This window comes from Quercus lobata, chromosome 2, assembly GCF_001633185.2.
Source record: "Quercus lobata isolate SW786 chromosome 2, ValleyOak3.0 Primary Assembly, whole genome shotgun sequence".
Classification (NCBI taxonomy): domain Eukaryota; kingdom Viridiplantae; phylum Streptophyta; class Magnoliopsida; order Fagales; family Fagaceae; genus Quercus; species Quercus lobata.
In genome coordinates, this window is record NC_044905.1 from 23,655,619 (window position 1) to 23,672,442 (window position 16,824).

A 16,824-nucleotide genomic window follows, 5' to 3' on the forward strand; every position below is an offset into this window, starting at 1 on the left:
ATGCATAATTGCTACACTAAGAGCATTCACATCAGCTCGTTTAAAAGATTCCGTCTATTTTACATCAAAAACCTACTTTTCTTATTTTACACTATCATTTTTACAAAACACCCATATCAGTTCATCTATTCTATCACCACTCTTATTTAAATAATCAATTTTTTTAATTATTTTATTATTCCTCGCCTAACCATTACCGTTTTTATACCCGCTTTCTCTCTCTCTCTATCATATTTCTGATTTCCTTTTCTCTCTCCATCTGATTTCTTTTTCTTTCTCTATACCCGGTCTATCCTATTTCTGATTTCCTCCTCTCTCCATCTGATTTCTTTCTCTCTCTCTATACCCGGTCTATCATATTTCTGATTTCCTCTTCTATATCTCCATCCGATCCACTCTCTGTCTCCGATCCGAGCAGGGAGCACGGCGCCGAGAAGAACGCCGATCCACTCTCTCTGTCTCCGATCCAAGCACGGCGAGAAGATCGCCGATCCAAGCACGTCGATCCGCCACAAGCGCCGATCCGCTCTCTCTGTCTCCAATCCAAGCATGGCGAGAAGAACTCCGATCCAAGCACGGCGAGAAGAACTCCGATCCAAGCATGGCGAGAAGAACACCGATCCGCCACAAGCGCCGATACACTCTCTCTGTCTCCGATCCAAGCACGGCGAGAAGAACGCGGATCCAAGCACGCCGATCTGCCACAAGTTCTGATCCACTCTCTCTGTCTCCGTTGGTGTGTCCGTGTGTGGGTGTGTTTGGTTTTGTGGTGTTTCTGGGTGATTTTTTGTTGATTTTGTGGTTGATTTTTTATTTATGTTGTTGATTTTTGATTTTGACTGTGGGAGTGTGTGTATAAGAGGAAGAAGCAGTTGATGATGATGATGATGAGGTTGTGCAGATGGAGAAGAGAGAGAAAAAAACGAGCAAAATTATAAATTATTATAATAATGTATAGACGAGCTACAGTAACCGTGTATATATGCACGGTTACTGTAGCTCATGGAAATTTTTAGATGATTTTACACAGATTTACATGAGCTGATGTGGGATGTTTTTTGGCCAAAATGTGTAAAATTTGCACTGTAGATCTATTTTAGAAGACTTTAGATGGTCTGATGTGAATGCTCTAACAGTGCATATATGCACGACTACTGTAGCATTTGCATATCATATTTTTATATGCACGACTACTATAGCATTTGCATATAATATTTTAGTATTTTTTTCTCTTCCACCCTCTCTTCTTCTCTCTATCCCCTCTGACTCTCACCTCTTTCGCTTTCTCAATCAGATCAGAACGGCGAAATACACTCTTAGCTCTCTCTTTCTCTCATTTCATTCCTCTAGCTTCCACGGTTGCTGATCGCCACCAATCTCTTGTCGCTGACCAACATCACACCACTGCCGCTGATCAACATCAAACCACACGCCGCCTGATCAAATCGCCGCCGATCACTCTCCCTTCACTCTCCGTTTGTCTCATTTGATCAAGATTAAACCATTGCCGTCGATCAACTCGTTGATCAAGATCAAACCACTGCTACACGAAGCCTGATCAAATCGTTGCTAGTTAACTTACTGATTTCTCATTGTTTGATCAGTGGGTTTCGGGTTGGGTGGGTTTTTGATCTTGGGTTGGTTTGATCTTGAGTGGTTCGCCGATCGGGTAGTGATGGTGGTTGTGATGGGTTGACGGAGAAGAGGAAGGAAAAAGATTCTAAAAATAAAAAATAAAAAAAGAAGAAGAAGAAGGAGAAGATAGAGAGGTGGAGATAGAGATAAGGATTGTGTGAAGAAGAAGGGGGTGTATTTAGAGGAAAAAGGAGGGTTAGGTGGGAAATAATAAAAAAATTGAGGGAAAATATTATTTTAATAAAAAAGTGTGTATAATAGATAAACTGATGTGGGTGTTTTGTAAAAATGATAGTGTAAAATAGAAAAAGTAGGTTTTTTGTGTAAAATAGACGGAATCTTTTGCACCGAATGATGTAAGTGCTCTTAAAGAGAGCATTCATATTAACATTTTCCCGTAATAATAAAACACATGATTGCATGAAATGACTCATGTTTGTTAGTTTCAAAAATGACAGTATCGGTCATGTAGCCAGTGTGGTCCAGTGAGTATGCCTAGGCGTATGGAAAATTTCCCTCCATAGCTTCTCCAAAAAAACATTGAGGGTCCATTTGGATAGAACTTATTTTGCTGAAACTAAAAACTGAAAATACTGTATCAAAATCATTTTTAAATGTATGAATAGTATTGAGAGACCCATTTTTAATGAAAAAGTGACTAAAAAGTGAAGTTTGTGGGATTCGTGAACAGTGTCGGAAGCACTGTTCACGGGAGAATAGTCAAAAGTTGCAGCTACTATTCATGAACAGTAGCCGTAACTGCTCAAGTCCCACTAAAACGCGGCTTGAAATGGAAAAAAAAAAAAAGGGAGTAAAACGCAAACGTAAAACTCAAAATGTGTATCCAAACCCCACCTGAAAGGGCATTTTGGCTTGGTGATATCACAAATGAGTTATGCTGGTGCACATAAAATGGCATAATTTATGCCACAACTCACTCACGTGGTGAGTTATGAGTGGTAGAGGGGTGACAAGGAGTCCATGTAGAGACACCTTTTATCACTCATAACTCGCCATGTGAGTGAGTTGTGGCACAAATTGTGCCACTTTATGTAGTACTAGCATAACTCATCACAAATCTCAGATGACAAAAGCATGTGGTTTCCGAGTTTCAGAAGCTTTATATGATTTTAATTTGTCGTCTCACTAGAGGGCAAAGGATATGATTAATATACAGTACACAATAATATAGCTATCTAGTTGTCCAAGTTATTATTGCTCAAACAATCAGGCCTGTTTGGTATCTTGTTTAGTATTGTTATTTAAAATATGTGAAAACTGTGATTTAAAAAGTATTGTGATTTAATATGTGTTTAAAGTAATCACAATGCAAAAAATGTGTTTGATACTATGTTTTAAACAACATATTTTTAAACGTGAAAAATCATAATTGTGTGTTTCGTATTTTTTTAAACAAAAAGTTGTACTTATCTGACAATTACTGTACATTTACTATTATTTTAATTATTACTCAATTCTACATTATTACCGTTAGACTCTCTTCTTCCTAAATCCACTTTGCTCACTACTTCCTCTTCTTCCAAATCATCTGTTTTCATACCATCAAATTTAATCTCCTGTGCTCATACCATCAAACTTGAACAATAATATTTTTTGCCCATATCATCAAACTTCAATGGTCCAAACTCAAACCCAGCAACCAACATCAAATTTCATAACCCACAAAACAACTGTAGCCACATCAAAGTTGTACCCAATAACCAACCCACACAACAATAATTATTTTTACATCAAATTTGTACCCAAACACACGGTACCCAGAAAAACCCAAAAAAAAAAAAAAAACCAGAAAAAAAATGAACCCAGAAAGACCAGACAAAAGAAAAGCCAAATTACTATTCTATCCAACTGAATCACTAGTCATCCAACCCAGAAAAAAGAAAAACAAGAGAAACCCATCGACTAGGATATTTACAAAAAAAACAAAAAGAAGAAGAAGAAAACAGTGTGCAAGAGAGAAAGAGAAAAAAAAAAATAAATAAAGAAGAAGAAGAAAGAGTGGCATCGTGCAGGAGAAAGAGGAAATGAAAAAGAAAAAAAGAAAGAAAGAAAGAAGAAGAGGTAGAAAGAAAAAAGATATGTGCAAGAGAGAGAAAGAAAAGTTGTTGGGTATTGGGTGTTGTCTAATTAAAGTGGGCTCCACTTTTTGAAAATATTTACAGTTGTGCCGTTGAGCAATTGTCTGCAACTTGAAAACTAAGGAGCTTTCTAAAATCAATGTTTAAATAACATATCTCAAACACTAATAAAAAAAAAACAACTTTACCAAACATGTATTTTGTTTTTGGAACAACAGTTTTAACACGGAAAACTGTTGTTGAGACATGCAGGAGAGCTCAATGAGCATGAGAAGATTGTATCAGTTCTTTGGGAAGTAGACATAGTTCTCCACATTGGCATATCCTCAAGTTCTTGACCAACTCAAAATCATAGATGGTATCAAAGATGTTGGTAATATAAAGGTACCCATTCTCTGTTGGAAGTTTTGGTAAGGGGTAGGCCAACACGTTATTTTCAACTTATAGTCAATTTTTATTAATGAGTTGACGATAGAGACCAAATAGACTACAAGTTAAAAATAACATGAACTATTTTTTTTTTTTTTTTGTGGATAAAACACCAACTGCGATTTCTTTAATTAGGACAAACAGTCCAAATTGATTACATCTTTGAGAACTTGGTTTGAAACGATAGGGGGGGTATCCTCCACCCAAATAAAGCATTCATCCACACATTTGGCATACTTGGCTAAGATATGGGCTGCCATGTTGCCATCTCTACCAACATGAGAAACTTCCCAGGATTGAAAGTGTTGCAGCCGAGAATTTACCCCTTCAATCACCTTGCTAATTGAGCTTGGCAGGGGACCAGCATCAGTAAAGGCCTTCACCACCTCCTGAGCATCTCCTTCAATGATAATCTTCAATAGACTTAGGTCTTTGGCCCGTAGAATACCTTCCTCAAATGCCATAGCCTCAACCTCTAGAGCCTCCAACGGAAGATAGATTCTTTTACTCAATGCTCCCATGAGTTGACCCTTCATGTTTCTAATCACAACCCCAACTCCACAACTGCCAAAGTTTGAAAAGATTGCGCCATCTACATTGACTTTATACCACCCGTCTCTCAGTGGTCTCCATTGGACTTTGGATGGGCCAGGACATCGGACTGAAGGAGTAAAAGGCTTACAACACTCCTCAGTATAAGCTCGTGCTTCCCCTGCAATTAGCTTGGGCTGTCTACATTTCCCCTCATGCTTAAGGGCATTCCTATTGTTCCAAATTTTCCATGTTGTGATCGCAAAACTCTCCCAGTCTTGGACATACTTAGACTTCTTCAAACTCCACAACACATCAATGAACTCTACAGGGCAGTGTGGCAGCTGCTTGGTAATCAAACCCATTTCCTTCCATACTTCTGAGACAAACTTGCAGCCCCAAAGTATATGACCCGAGGTTTCACACAAGCCATAAAATCCACAACTATCCTCCACTATAATTTTCCTCGATGCAAGCCGATGATTTGTTGGAAGGATATTTTTGCACACTTTCCAAAGGAAATGCTTCACCTTGTTTGGACAATCCAGTTGCCATAGGAATTTTTAGAATTCCTTCATTTTTGTACTGTCTGATGTGCTCCCCATTTCTTCTATCTTTCCTCCTTCCTTTAGGAGATTAGAAGCCATTCCGTAGGAACTTCTGACTGTGAAAGAGCCATTCTTAGTCCAAGCCCACACCAGTGAATTGTTAGAGAATGTTGGGTTGATGGGAATACTCAAAATAGCTTCTGAGTGAAGAGGTAGGAAAGTGCTTTTGACTAGTTTAACATCCCAAATTCCTAGCTCCTTTTCTATTAGCTGCTCAACCCTATCCAAGCCCTGCATATGGCCTCTTGGGCTGACTACTTTGAAAGTATTAGGGGTTGGAATCCATCTATCCCTCCATATATTAACCCTCTTCCCATTCTCGATAATCCACCGTGACCCCCTCTTAATAGTCTCCCTAGCAGCCAATAGGCTTCTCCATACATATGATGGTCTTTAACCCAAATTTGCTTCCATAAATGTACTCCTAGCAAAATATTTTGCTTTAAGGATTTTGTGAGTAATGGAGCTTGGGTTTTGATGAATCCACCACCCTTGTTTGGCTAGAAGCGCAAGATTGAAGGCTTTAATATTCTTGAATCCCATGCCGCCCTCGGACTTAGGTTTGCACATCTTTTCCCAAGAAACCCATGCCATTTTACTCTCCTTATCCTTCTGCCCCCATTAGAATTTGCTTACCATCAAGTTCAATTCTTTGCATAGGGAGTCCGGAAGCTTGAAACAGCCCATTGTATACGTAGGCGTGGCTTGGGCAATCGCCTTGATCATAATTTCACGACCAGCATTGGACAGCAACTTGCCTTTCCAATTTGCTATTTTCCTTCTGACTTGGTTTTTTATCTGATTAAAAGCCTTCTTCCCTCGCCCCACCAACGGAGGCAAACCTAAATATTTTTCATGTTGTTGAATGATTTGGGCCCCAAACAGCTTCTTAATTGCTTCCTTCATGTCATTATTAGTATTCCTACTAAAGAACAATGAAGTCTTTTCCATGTTCAGCTTCTACCCTGATTCATGCTCATAATCTGATAACACCTTCATCACCTGAAGGCCCACATTAATACTTGCTCGGCAGAAAATAATGCTATCATCTGCGAATAATAGGTGGGATAGTTGGGGAGCACCACGGCACACCGACACCCCTTTAATATTGCCCTCTCTTTCCTTTCTCTTCAGCATAGCTGAAAGACCTTCCGAACAAAGAAGGAAGAGATAGGGGGATATAGGATCTCCTTGACACGAACCCCTTGATGGTCTTATTCTTCCTTTCGGTTCCCCATTGATTAGAACAGAATAGGACACCGTCGTAACACACATCAAGATTAGCTCAAAACATCTCTCTTGAAACCCCATTCTTCTCATCACCGCCTCCAAGGACCCCCACTCCACTCTATCATATGCCTTACTCATGTCGAGTTTTATTGCCATTAAGCCCTATTTTCCTTTTCTTCGTTGGTCGATACTGTGCATTGTCTCAAAAGCCGCTATAACATTATCAGTTATTTGCCTTCCTGGGACGAAAGCACTCTATGATTTGCTAATGACATCTGGTAGAATCTTCTTCAACTTGTTTGCAAGAATTTTTGCTACAATTTTATAGATTACATTACATAAGCTAATAGGTTTAAATTCCGTTATTTTTTAGGGACATCTGACCTTAGGTATTAGGCAAATGTAAGTTTCATTTAAGCCACTAGGCAAACAATCAGAGTTAAGAGACTGGAGAACACACTTAATGAAACTATCTCGTACCACAACCTAATATTTTTTATAAAATATAGGAGACATACTGTCGGGGTTGGGGGCTTTGGTAGGGTGCATCTGTTATAAGGCCTTCTTGACTTCCACCTCATTGAACTCCTTGAGTAGAGACTTATTCATGTCTATCATGATTTGCAGGTTTATAGACTCCAGACTAGCCTCAAAGGAAGACGGATTCACTGTGCTGAAAATGTTCATAAAGTAATCAAGGACTTCCTTCTCAATATCCTCTAACTTATCATACCACACATCATTTACCCCTCTGAGACCTTCAATCCGATTAATCCTTCTCCTATGGTTTGCCGTCGCATGGAAGAATTTCGTATTACGATATCCGCATTTGATCCATAGAGCCCTGGATCTTTGATTCCACAATATCTCCTCCCTAATTAGACTCTCATTAATTTCCTTTTTTAGTCCGTGGATTTCTGCCGCTGTTTCATGCAGTAAATTCAACTCCTCGAGGTGCTTGAGCTGATCCTGTTTCAACTTCACCATTTTGTTAACATTCCCAAAGACCCTGTGATTCCACCGTCAGAGTTGCCCTTGACATCTTTTAATTTTCTCTTGAATTTCGTCATCAGGTCTCAACGAATCCCAAGCCCCTTAGATCACCTCTTTACACCTATCATCTCCAGCCCACCTAGCCTTAAAGAAAAACCTTTTTTCTTTTCTCGTTGATTTTGGGGGATTTTTTTTCCTCAGAAATAAAGCCAACAAATAGTGATCAGATGCTGACATTGATATGTGATGAACTTGCGCCTTCATAAATCTCGCTGCCTAGCCCTTGTTAACCACCACTCTATCAAGGCATATGAGGGTCCGTTGACCACCAAAACAGCTGTTGCACCAAGTGAAACTACTCCCCACAAAACCCAAATCGTGTAATCTGCAGGCACTCAGACAATCTCTAAATCTTCTCATCTGATCGGCGTCTCGATTTGCCCAATCAAGCTTCTCGTCGGGGTGGGTGATTTCATTAAAATAGCCGAATACTACCCAAGGGAAATCGCATTGATTCCTTAGTGACTCAAGTAACTGCCGAGATATGCCTCTCTTCCTAGCATCTGGGTGTCCATAAAACCCCATTGCCCTCCATGGATTTGAACCCTTTTCATCAAACACCACCATATCAATATGAGAATTGGAGCAGCTTTTAAACCTTATATCCAACCCTTCCTTCCAAATCATCGCCAGACTGCCACTCTTGCCATCACTTGGTACAACAATCCCCTGGGTAAGATCTAACTTTCGTTCAAAGCCCTTCATTCTGCTTAATCTTGCTTTGGTCTCCACAAGGAAAACCAGGATCGGATTTTTTGATTTCACCTTGTTAATAAGAATTCGAACCGCCGGGGGTGATCCAAGACCCCGGTAGTTCCATGCCAGGACACTCATCGGGCTCGGCGGCACTGCTCCATAGTTGCCGCCTCACCGCCATCCATTTGGTTTTCATTCTTCAAAGTAACATTGGCTTGCTTCTTTTTTTTTCCTTCTTTTCTGTTCTAATGTGCTAGGTTCAAGTTCCTGACTAGGTAGAGGGCTGGATCTCTTTTTGCCCATGTGGTCCAGCTCCCCATTCTCATCTTTGTTTTGGGCTTTCTTTGTAAGGCGCTTCCAGTGGCCGCTTTTTGGGCCCAGAGTCTCAGCGACCTAGCCTAATTTTTCATCATAGCACATGGCCATTGGGCCCGTGGCTGCCTCCTCCCTTATTGGGCTTCCTTCCCTAACTGGGCCTTACAAACTTGGCGCCATTCGAAATACAACTGATCCTCACTTTTTTGTTGAGTCATTATCTCCCACAGCATTTCCTCTCTCATGTTTTTTTGAGTAATGGGCTCGTTCAAAGTTTCCTTAACTTGAAGAGGAAAGATGCTTCCAGTGTTTGTTTCAATGCTCTTGTCCATCCTTCTTTCATGATGGTTTCTTGGTGTCTGGTAATTGACGTCTACTCCATTTGTCTCATTCTTTGTATACCTTTCCCCAATGTTCTGCAGTGTTGACCCCTCATCTGCACCCAAACCCTCACTTGCAGGTGGCGTGTAATTTTCCTTCGCCGGGATCCTCCCTTCGCTGCTAGCTAGTTTACCTTTGCTGTTAACCTCGTCGTTTAGTCCGCTTTTGGTTCCTTCACTCCCCAATCTCCTCGGAACCTCCCCTCTCATCCAGGCATCATACTGAAGGGTTGTTTGCTCCACCTGGTTGTCTTTATCTGAGGTTACACCGCAATCCCGCAGGTCATGGCTAAGAAGGCCACATCTGTAACAAAAATTCGGAAGTTATTCATATTTGAAACTAATCCATCACTGCTCTCCACCTTCAATCATGACTTTCTTACCTCGGACTAGTTTCTTCGTAACGTCAATCTTCACCCTTACTCGAAGGTACTTCCCCCAATGGACCCCTGATTTTGACCCATCAACTGCCATCACCTCTACCAATTTGGACCCTATTGCCCGACCCATTTCGCTGGTTCTACTCTTAAGAGGGAGATTGAAGATCTATATCCAAAATGGGGCTTGCCATATGGAGATATCCTTTGGCACTAGCTCACCTTCAAATTCCTTAAGCAAAATCAGTTGCTTTTCATAGCTCCACGGGCACATCTCCAATATTTTCTTTTTGTCGCGTTCGTCGCCAAACTCAACTAAGTATAGTTCCTCCTCAATCTCGGAGATTTTAACCCCCTTGTTTGGTCTCCAGAGCATTCTCAAGTTTTTCCTGAGTGAGTCTAAGGCAATACTTCTATGTGTGAGGACTTTCATGACAAGACAAATTTTCCCTATTTCCTTAGCTGCTTCTATGCTATTACTCCCCAGATTTATGCTCTCGTCCTTCTCTTCCGTAAAAGAGAGTTTTTTCCATAGCTCTTCTAATTCCGTTGTCATGTTTACAAAGACTAACACGGCCTCACCACTGGGAGGCCACAACATTCTTGCAAGGAGGCCTGCAAGACTCAATTGCTACTACATGCACGAGAGCATGAGAGCACATTGATTGCCTGGTCTTGTTGATAACATGAAATAAATTGACTATTATTAAAGCGTAAAAAGCAAATTGACAATGAACCCAAAATAAAATTTTCTTCTAAGGAAACTATAACATTTTTCTTTTGCCAAAGCACTTTCTAGGAAGCAAGAGTTTGTTCCAACCACACCTTTTTTTTTTTTGGGGGTTAAAAGGAAAACTTCATTAAAGATTAACTAGCTAGAATGGCCAAAGTAGCAGAATTAGCAGTTGTGAGTCTGCCATAGTACAAACCATACATATCCGAGTTTACAAAAGTGTTAACATCATCCAAAGAAGGATTATCAAATACAACAAAATCTTCAAGTTGTGACACACCCCTTCTAGCCAAGGCATCAACACAAAAGTTTGCTTCTCTAAAACATGTCAGAGGAGAGAAGGAGTTGTTAGTCTCTTGGTTAGATTGCAATAAATCAACAATAGTTTTGGCATCGAGTTCAACTATAATATTTTGAATACCTAGCTGGGTTGCCAGGCTTAGCCCATCTCTAAGAGCCCAACACTCGACCATCACACTCGTTGCAAGCCTTATAGAACGTGAAAATCCCTTCACCCATCTGCTTGCACTATCTCTGATAACGCCACCCCCACCAGCTTTTCCTGGATTCCCAAGCGACGCCCCATTTGTATTGAGCTTTAGCCAATTCATAGGAGGTTTTAGCCACCTTCTGGAATTGTCACCCTCGGATTTTGGCTTCTGATTTTCCCCACTTCGTAAAAGTAATCCAAGGCTTGATTGAAGCACGACTTATGGAGAACAAGATTGAGAGGGGTATTGTCAAAACAAACCTTGTTCCTGTGCTTCCAAAGGAACCAGATCTCGAAGGGAAACAATGAACTCCACATTATAGCAGAATGATGGATAATGCCACTTTGATAGTTTGCTTTGAACCAGTCAACCAGACTTGCATTGAAGGTATATCTGAAAATTGGGGGCACACGGATCTTGTCCCAGAACATGTGAGCAAAGTTGCAGTCCCTTATAGTGTGAGTTATTGTCTCCTCTTGATCATTACATACGGGGCATTTTGTGCAGTAATTGATACCCCTCTAAGCCAAAACTCCTCTTACCGAAATGCTATTGTGGTGGCAAAGCCACATGAAGTGCACAATTTTTGGGAGCATATCAATTTTCCAAATCCAGGATCCTTGAAAGGAGTTATCTGAAGGTTGTTCCGGGTTTACTAAGCGATAAGCAAAGTTTGTGGAGAACTCACCATCCTTAGACTCAGACCAAATAATTGAATCTTCCCTCTAGTTAAAAATTTGAATAGGAGTTGCTTTAATACTATCCTTGATGGCTTGTGGGAGATCAAAGGAAATTAAATTCCAGTTCCAAGCTTTATTTTGGATCAAGTCAGCCACCTTTAAACTACTTTTTGTAAGGGGCAGAGGACCTTCAATAAGTTCCTTTAAGGTTTTTCCTTTCACCCACCTGACATACCAGACACTGGTTTTTTCACCATTACCTATTCTCATCCCAATGCCTTTAGCAAAAGTAGAGAACCCAAGTTTAATAGTTTGCCAATTTAGGGAAGAGGGCAAACTGTCAGCATCATGTGCTCTTCTCCTTGAAGTTGAACAGTATTTGTTAAGTATCACTTTGGCCCATAACGCTTCCTTCTCTTGGAAGATTCTCCAATTTAATTTTGCGAGCAAAGCAATGTTTTTCCCCCTTGATGCCTGAATTCCCAGACCCCCTTCTTCCTTGGATTTAAGTAGCTTGCTCCAACCAACAAGATGGATCTTTCTTTTCTCATTTGTCGTACCCCAAAGAAAGTTTCAGTTAACCTTGTCCAATTTCTCACACAAATGCAAGGGAAGGGCTGCTCCTTGCATCATGTATGTTGGAATAGCAGACATGACAGATTTTCCTAAGACTGTTTTGCCAGCAAAGGACAGAAAGTTAGCTTTCTAGCCAGCTAATTTGGACATAACTCTTTCAACAACAAACTTGAATATGTTTTTGTCCGATCCTTTATGTTGGATTGGGAACCCAAGGTACTTTCCAAATTTGAGGTGGCATGGATACCAAGTCTCTCACAAACATTTTCTTTCATCCTCTGGTCTATATTGGGAGAGAAGTAGATCCTAGACTTTTCCACGCTCACTTTCTGCCCAGAATCCAAGCAAAAGGTTTGTAGGACTTCCAAAATGGCTTCACAATTTTTATCATTGACCTTTGCAAACAATATTAGATCGTCCGCAAACATGAGGTGAGAGAAACCAACATTCTCCCAAGATGCCTTTAAGGGGGACTAGCTACCTTCCACGCATTTTCCTTCAATGAGATGGGTTAAATATTCCATACACATGATGAAAATATAAGGAGACAGGGAGTCTCCTTGTTTAATGCCACACTATGGGTGGAAGGTTTCCAACTTGCTTCCATTAACAAGGATAGAGATGCTTGTTGATGTGATACAACTCATAATAAGCTTGGTGAGATTGGGGGGAAAATGGAAAGGTTGAAGAACCTTGTAAATGAAACACCATTCTAATCGGTCATAGGCCTTTTCCAAGTTAACCTTGATGGCTATGAACCCTTCCTTCCCCTTTTTCCTATCTAGAGCATAGATTAATTCTTGGGCAATTAGGACATTATCTAATCCTCTTCTTCCGGGGATGAAAGCAGCTTGCATAGGCAATATAAGATTACTTAGAAGTGGTCTAATGTGGCCAACTATGATCTTGGAGACCACTTTGTAGATAGAGTTGCACAAACTAATAGGTCTATATTGAGAAATAAGCTCCAGATTATGACATTTAGGAATAAGGGTGATGAGGGTTTCATTCAAGTAAGCTAGTACTAAGCTGTGTGTGAATATGCTCTTGATTTTTGCACAAATAGAGTGCTTGACGTCATGCCAGAAGTGTTGGAAAAAGCTTGCATGAAGTCCATTCGGGCTTGGAGCCTTGAAGGCCTTTAAGGCCCATAATCCTTCCTTGATATCCTCTTCCAAGACCTCCCTTCCTAAGCAATCTTGATCCTCTTCCGAGAGAACTTGACAAGAGAAATTCGAGACATTAGACCTAAGTATAGACAGATCCATACCCGTGGAGTACAGGTTAGAGAAAACCTTCTGAATGTGGTCCTTGATTTTTTTCTTCCTCAAATATCCATTCCCCAACCCTATCTCTGATGCCTCTAATTTTATTTCTATGCCTACAGATAACTGTGGAAACATGAAAAAAGATAGTATTTTGATCTCCAAATGTGGCAGCATTCAACTTGGATTTTAGGGCCCAAAACTCTTCCTCCTGAAGTAAGATTGATGCATATTCTTCAATCAATTGCTTTTCTAGACGGAGAAGGGACTAACTGGGATTATTGGCAAGGCTTTTCTGCACTCCATTAATTCTGGCAAGCATCCTTCTCTTTTTAGCAAAAACATTGCTAAAGACAACTGTATTCCATTTCCTTACCCTCTCTGTAAAATTTTTTGTTGCCTCACGGAGAACAAAATTCTCAACCCAAGCATCCTGGACCACTCTAGGGAATTCCGGGTGGCGGAGCCACATGGTTTGAAATCGGAATGGGCTGTTCGAGGCATTAGGGGAAGGCTTGTTCAGCTCCACTAAAATTGGGTGGTGATAAGAAAAAGTGCAAGGTAGATGGGTGATAGTTGCTTTAGGGTACAAAATGCGTCATCCAAGATTGGCGAAGCACCTGTCAATCCATTCTAAGATAAGGTTCGATATCTGTCATTTGTTAATCTAAGTATACTTCAGACCAGTAAAGCCTAGGTCAATCATATTACAATTATCGATGTGGTCCTTAAATTCTAAGGCTCTGTTGATATTCACTTGCCTGCCCCCATACTTGTCCTCCCTACACAGGATTTCATTAAAGTCTCCCAATAAAAGCCAAGGAAGGTCATGTAAATTGGCAACTTCATATAAATTAGACCACATAATGTGTCTTTCAACTAATCTAGGACTGGCATAAATAGCTGAAATAAACCAAGATTGATTCGAGTAACATACCTTGATGGTGGCATGTATTTCTTTTTCTGTGAATGCAAGCAGATTCACATCAGCATCTTCCTTTTTCCACAGAAGCCATAGTCCACTCGTAAAACCTATGGTATCCAAAGTAATAAACCCATCAAAGGGAAGCCCCTCAATTATTCTCCCCGCTTTGTCACCTCCAACTGTTGTTTCAGTGATGACTATGATTGAAGGTCATTGGTTAATCGCGATCTCAAAAATCATCCTTTTGAAATCGGGGTTCAAAGCCCCTCTGCAATTCCACATAAGTATATTCATCTTGACAAACTGTCCCAAAGTCACCTCAACCGGTCTAGGGTTCAACATTGATGCCTCCACCATGCTCCAGCCCACCCTCCGCAAGAGGTCCTTACCCATTGTCCACTTTGGTTTCCAAACCATCATGTACCTGAGAATGTCGAGAGTTTCCTCCTTGCAATAGATCAGAAGGTCGCACTTCTAGACTGGTTACAAGATCTGGATTAGCTTTAAAGTTGGATGATTCCCTAAGTGGGCCGATGCTATCCCTTTGAAGTCCACCAACCTCCTTTCCTAAATGAGCCATCTCGATTCGTTGAATGCAGAATCATAAACTACTATCAACCCAATGGCCTCTACTGGCACTTCCTTTTGATATTGTGTTGTGACTTCCAGCACTCCTACTACTCCAGGAAGGCATGTGTTGTCAATTCTACATCAATATACAGCTTTTCTACTCACACTGTCCTTTTGCATATAATTAACAGTGATACAAATTTATTCTGGTTCAATGGTTAAGTCCAAAGTATTATTATTTAAAAAAAAAAAAAAAAATCTCTAACTTTGAACCTTTTTTTGAATGGCCTACTAGAGGTTCCTTCCATCGGATTTTGGATGCGAAGAGGACAGGGTAACCCCTCTTCTCCCTTTTCAAGATTTTCTAGATAAAAAGAAAAAGATCAGGAGGGTCATAGAAGAAATTGGGATCCCTTACACATTTGTTTCTGCAAATTGCTTTGTTGCATATTTTGTCAATATCTTGCTTCGTCCACACGAGAAACAAGATGATATTGTAGTATATGGAAGTGGTAAAGCAAAGGGTATGCCTATAATTAAATTTCTTTTTCTCAATCATTTTTAAAATTCAATAAGCATTTGTTGTTCTTTAATTTATATGCAGTAATCACCTTTTTTTTTTGTGAAATTTCTCATGTATGTTTAGCGGTGCTAAATTATGAAGAAGATGTCGCACTCTACACTATCAAAGTGGCCAATGACCCTAGAACATGCAACCATATTGTCATTAATCGGCCCTTTAAAAACATCGTGTCACATCTCGAATTGATATCACTTTGGGAGAAGAAGACTAATCGGAGTTTCAATAGGGTTTATGTCCCTGAAGAAGAATTGGTTCAGCTTTCTAAGAGTATATAAGAATTGCAAACAAATTTACTATGCAAGGCAAACATATATTTTTACTAAATTATCAATTACAATAAATCTCAAGACACATTTGATAGTTTTTAGATCCCTTAAAAACACAATTGGATTAACCTAGGTAATTAGCCAAGTTGTTACTTAGTCCAAATTAACAAATCTAGGTTATCACAATAAAAAAAATCATCTCATGCAAAGCAACAGAAAGATAAATAACACAAAGATATGATCATTCAGGAAACCAAACCGGTAAAAACCTGGGGATAATTTAACCTAACTATCCTCAAGGTAAACCTGAATCCACTATGAAAGAATCAAAGTTGTTCAACAGGACTTAGACCACTAACATCCTATTGCTATTCACCAGTAGAAACTTACTGACACGACCACGTGCAAGTTCCGAAACCACAGACTCCTTCTTTCTTGGATTTTCCAGCAAGTACAAGCACACCTGCTTGTGTTTCTTTAAGTTCTTATGGCAACAACTGAATAATCATCAAGCTCTTGAAGAAATCTCATTCTTGATAATCCTAAGCTTATGTAAAGGAAAGCTCCTCACAGATCTCACAAGAGATTTACACAAACAGCAATATGAGCAACACTAAAACGTAGCTAGGATTTCCCTTTTATACCTAGGGCAAATTAGAAAACCCTAAACGTTTTAATACAAGACTAGGACTGAGTTAGAATTCTGCAGAAAACGCATCTGACCCGATTTTCGATTGATCGAGCCTAAACTTCGATCGATCGAACCAGGTCGAGAGGCTTAAATGAATTATGCATCAGCTTATTCCAACTTTACATAAATGAACCAACTTTGAGCAAGTCTAAACACGACTAAACATATTGTTTTGATCATGGTTTGCCAACAATACATATTAGAGTTCTAAATACATAAAATCCTAAGTCTTTAGAACCTAACAACATTCAATTTCACAACATGCTAAAGTAGTCGATCATGAGTGGTCAACACTATCTACATACCACTTTTTATATTGACCTATCATTTTTTCTCCACCACTTTCAATGGACCAAATTAATCAGCAAAAGTGTGAAAATAGATGTATTTGCAATATTGTTGAATTAATCAAGCTCTATGCTCTCCATATGTATCATATGTCAGTTTTACTTCTAAATATATAATAATTTATTTATTTAACTAAGAACTATTATTTTGTGCAGCCAGACCAGCTCCAAATAACATTCTAGTGTCTATCCTTCACGGCATATTTGTAAAGGGTGAGTTGATGAATTTTGAGCTGGGGGAGGACGACATTGAGGCTTCAAGGCTTTATCCAGATCTTGAATACACAACAATTGATCAACTTCTTGATAATCCCCCGAAGCCCACAATTGCTGCAATTGAATGA

The 16,824-nt window shown here is 39.8% G+C and overlaps 1 pseudogene; it reads left to right on the plus strand.

Moving 5' to 3' along the window:
* Window positions 1-549: 549 nt before the first annotated feature.
* LOC115961535 lies at window positions 550-16,824 on the plus strand (annotated as a pseudogene).